Here is a 4,775-nt window from a genome sequence, read left to right on the forward strand (position 1 = left end):
GACGACAACTAAGGGAAGGAGGCAAAGGAAAAAGCTTAAAGAGTAGAAGGCAAGGAAAAGTAGAACTCGGATAAAATATTTACACATCAAAGGCCCTTGGCCGACATCCAACATAAGTTTCAAAGTACACCCCGCGGGTGGAATTGTGCAAAGCTAACAAAGTTCGTTGAGACTAATAAATAGGGAAAAATAAAAATTAAAGTGGCAGCCTAGGGATCGGCGAACGGGTTCGGTGGAGTGGTGGAGTCGGTGGCGCCGGCTAGTCGAGCGGCCGGCTGGTCGGTTCCCGCTTGGTCCCCTTCAGCGGCAGCCGGCTTGTTCGGATGCGGCTTGTTGCTGGAGGCACGATCGAGTTGGGGCTGGCCGTCCGCTCCGACCTCTGGCGCCTCCTCTTCGCCTTCTTCCTCCTCCTCGTCTTCTCCCTCGTCACTGGAGTCGATCAACTCGGCTGAGTCTTCGCCCTCCTCCGGGTTCAGCCCAAACCACTCTGGCGGCGCCTCGGTGCCATCCTTAGTCGGCTCCGGGATGAAGACGCCGGTGTCGGTATACTCGGCGATGGCCGCCGCCCGCTTGACGAGTTCGCCCTCCACCGCCACCAGCTCCTCCTGGGCCTCCTGTTGGAACATGGTCAACTAGGCTAGATCTAGCCCAGGGTACCACGCCTTGACGAACTCCAAAGCCCGGCGCGCTCCGGCCCGGGCCAAGGAGCCCTTCCACGCCTCAAGGCGGCCAGCCGCCACCTCCAGCCAGTCGACAGTCCAGCTGGGGGTGCGCGGGGCCGGCATGTCAGGACACAAGGCGGCGATCGCCTGGGCGCCGACACGCTGAACGCGGCGCAGCATCCGATGGGCCGGCCGAAGACGGGCCTGGATGCTGAGAAGCTGCTCGCGAAGGGTGCGAGGGGCATTGGCGGTGATCTCTTCGCCCCCGCCCTTCGTTCTTCGTGGTCGGCCTTGATAGCCTGGTTGGCGGCACCAGAGTGGCCTGGAAAGAAGTCTGCGAGGATTAAGCAAAAGAGTCAGAACAAAGAGAAAGAAGCCGGCTTGACTAGAGGTCGGCGACGTAAAAGAAGAGTAAAGAAGGTCGCCTACCGTCAACCAAATCCTTGATTTCGCCAAAGCTGGCCGTCAGCATCGCCTCCTTGTCGGTCCAGGTAGAGCGTTCGATCTCGAACTCGGCGAGAAGACCCGCCTCCTTGTCCTTCGCCTCCTTCTGGGCCTTCTGGAGAAGCCCTGCCTGCTCCGCCAGCTGCATGGCCAGCCGGTCACGTTCTTCAGCCAACTTGCTGTAGTCCGCCTCTTTGGCATGCAGCGCGGCGTTGGCTTCACCCAGTTGCCATTGAAGGATGGCGTTGCCTTCTACGGAAGAAATAACAAGGGAAGGCGTCAGTTGCCAATAGAGAAGAGGCTAGAGTCGCCAGGGAGATCCGGCCCGACAGTTCAGCAGTCGGCCCTAATCTCGGGGACTACAACCCGCGGGTGCGCCAGCGCGCCCCCACGGAGAAAGGAGTCATCAAAATCAACAGAAAGAAGAACAATCGCCAGGAAGATCCGGCCCGGCTGATCAGCAGTCGGCTCGGATCTCGGGGACTACAGCCCGCGGTAGCGCCAGCGCGCCCCCGCAGAGAGAAGAGGACTTACTCCGGCTCTCCGACAAGTCGGCAGCGCGTTGATCCAACTCCTGGACCCTGGAGTTGTAGGCGGCCGCGCGGAGGTGATGATAATCCTGCAGCAAGGATATCGGCTTTCAGAGCCTGCTAGTTAAAGTTCCGCGCCACCTACTCAGCAGCCGGCCCGGAACTCGGGGACTACACCCAGTGGGTGCGCTGACACGCCCCCACGAAGCAATACACGGGTTAAAAACGAAGAAACAAGAACCATACCCGGATGGCCTCTCGCGACGCCAGATACGCCTTGTTGCAGTTCTTGATGGCGTCGGCTTCGGCGCGGAGTTTGGCTTGAACATCCAGCATCGCCTTGTTCAGAGGGCCTGTCCCACCAACCCGCACCCACCCCGGGGGCGCGGCGCTGGGCGCCTCAGCGTCCGGGATCGAGGAGCTCGTGGCGCCAGTCTCCAGCGGATGTGGCGCCGAAGCCGCCTTTGCAAGTCGGCGACGCATCGGTGTGCCGACCTCAAGAGTCGGGCCCATATCCACCTCATTTTCAGTCTGCAGCACCGGTGGGTCCGCCAGCTGCTCGCCTCGTGCGCTCCCAGACGGCGGCGGTGGAGGCACATTCACGTCCGGCATGGCGACGTCGCCGCTGTCCCTATCCATGACCGGGTGCTCGCCCCCGGTTTCCCCAGTCTGTGCCACGAACTCCGGGGTGGCGGCGCGGAGTTCAGGGAGTGACGAAAATCGCCGACTGGCGGCGCGCGGCTTCTTCAGCCTACTTCTTCGCCGCGTCGGCGGCCTCGGCCTCCGCCATTTTCTTCAGGGCGGCGGCCTCCGCCTTCTCCAGGCGGGTGGCTTCCTACTCTTCGCGCACTTCTCGCGCGTTCCGCTCCCTCGCCTCCCGAAGGTCGGCGACCGGATCGATCCGCCGAGTGGTGGTGAAAGTCTCCGCCGACCCCACGATGGAGGCGGCGGTCGATTTCTCAAGAGAGAGCAGAGCCCTAGATTAAGGGAAACGAGGTGAAGAAACTCAGACAGAGTCAACAAGGAAAAAATGAAGGTACATGATAAAGGTGGTACTTACGCGGAAACCAGCTGCGGCTTCTTCACCTTCTTGCGGAAGCGGATGGCCTTTGCGGCCGCTTCGTTCTTCTTGGTCACCGCGGCCGAGCCCTTGGGCTTCTTCGGCCAGCTGACGAGCAAGCTCGGCGCGTCCCTGCGCTTCTTTGCGCTGCCTTGGGCATCCGGCGCGGCAGACGAGCTCGCGCCCGGCTGGCCGGCTCCTGGCTGGTGGCGCGGGGCGACTTCGCCGCGTCATCATCAAGCCAGTCCTCGAGGCTGGCTCCGAGCCTCGGGTCGCCTGCTCTGCTGCCTCCTCCCTCGGCGTCGTCCTCCAAGGCCGCAGCCCCCAGATCAGGGTCGTCGAAATCGCTCTCCGCTCGGTCGGGGAGGAATTGGCGCTCTGGCCCCGCGGCGCCGGTTGCCGGCTGGAGGAGGGGACTCTATTCAAAGGCCAATTGGTCAGGCTGGACAGCATGAACTCGGCAACAAAGAGACAGAGAAAAAAGACAGATGACTTACAATAGGCGGAGGGTTGACGCGTGAATACGGCTCCTTGCCAAACCGCCACTCATCCGTGAGCTCGCAGTTCGCAAGCTAGTTCACCATGTGAGCTACCTCCACCCTCGTGAGCCCCTCGTGCCCCCCTGACGTACTTCTTCCGCCTATATATCTGCATATACCCTAAAAACATCCAAAGGCACAATAGATCGGGAGTTCCACCGCCAGAAGCCTACGTAGCCACCGAAAGCCAATCTAGACCCGTTCCGGCACCCTGCCGGAGGGGGCAATCTCTCTCTGGTGGCCATCTTCATCATCCCGATGTTCTCCATGACGAGGAGGGAGTAGTTCTCCCTCGGGGCTGAGAGTATGTACCAGTAGCTATGTGTTTGATCTCTCTCTCTCTCTCATGTTCTTGAGATGATACGATCTTGATGTATCGCGAGCTTTGCTATTATATTTGGATCCTATGATGTTTCTTCCCCCCTCTACTCTCTTGTAATGGATTGAGTTTTCCCTTTGAAGTTATATTATCGGATTGAGTCTTTAAAGATTTGAGAACACTTGATGTATGTCTTGCCGTGGATATCTGTGGTGACAATGGGATATCACGTGATTCACTTGATGTATGTTTTGGTGATCAACTTGCGGGTTCCGCCCATGAAGCTATGCATAGGGGTTGGCACACATTTTCGTCGTGATTCTCCGGTAGAAACTTTGGGGCACTCTTTGAGGTTCTATGTGTTGGTTGAATAGATGAATCTGAGATTGTGTGATGCATATCGTATAATCATACCCATGGATACTTGAGGTGACATTGGAGTATCTAGGTGACATTAGGGTTTTGGTTGATTTGTGTCTTAAGGTGTTATTCTAGTACGACTCTAGGGCTGTTTGTGACACTTATAGGAATAGCCCAACGGATTAATTGGAAAGAATAACTTTGAGGTGGTTTCGTACCCTACCATAATCTCTTCGTTCGTTCTCCGCTATTAGTGACTTTGGAGTGACTCTTTGTTGCATGTTGAGGGATAGTTATATGATCCAATTATGTTATTATTGTTGAGGGAACTTGCACTAGCGAAAGTATGAACCCTAGGCCTTATTTCCACACATTGCAATACCGTTTACGCTCACTTTTATCATTAGTTACCTTGCTGTTTTTATATTTTCAGATTACAAAAACGATTATCTACTATCCATATTGCACTTGTATCACCATCTCTTCGCCGAACTAGTGCACCTATACAATTTACCATTGTATTGGGTGTGTTGGGGACACAAGAGACTCTGTGTTATTTGGTTGCAGGGTTGCTTGAGAGAGACCATCTTCATCCTACGCCTCCTACGGATTGATGAACCTTAGGTCATCCACTTGAGGGAAATTTGCTACTATCCTACAAACCTCTGCACTTGGAGGCCCAACAATGTCTACAAGAAGAAGGTTGTGTAGTAGACATCAAGACTCTTTTCTGGCGCCGTTGCCGGGGAGGTTAGCGCTTGAAGGTATATTTTTAGATCTTGCAGTCGAGTCTTTTAGTTTCTTGTTTTATCACTAGTTTAGTTTATAAAAGAAAACTATAAAAAATGGAATTGAGTTTGT

General features: G+C 55.9%; 1 pseudogene; it reads right to left on the reverse strand.

The window, feature by feature from the left end:
• Window positions 1-209: 209 nt before the first annotated feature.
• Window positions 210-842, reverse strand: LOC147958797 (uncharacterized; annotated as a pseudogene).
• Between the last annotated feature and the right edge of the window lie 3,933 nt (window positions 843-4,775).

The sequence above is a fragment of the Triticum urartu genome, chromosome 7A (genome assembly GCF_056163025.1).
Source record: "Triticum urartu cultivar PI428250 chromosome 7A, HENAU_Tu73, whole genome shotgun sequence".
Lineage (NCBI taxonomy): Eukaryota > Viridiplantae > Streptophyta > Magnoliopsida > Poales > Poaceae > Triticum > Triticum urartu.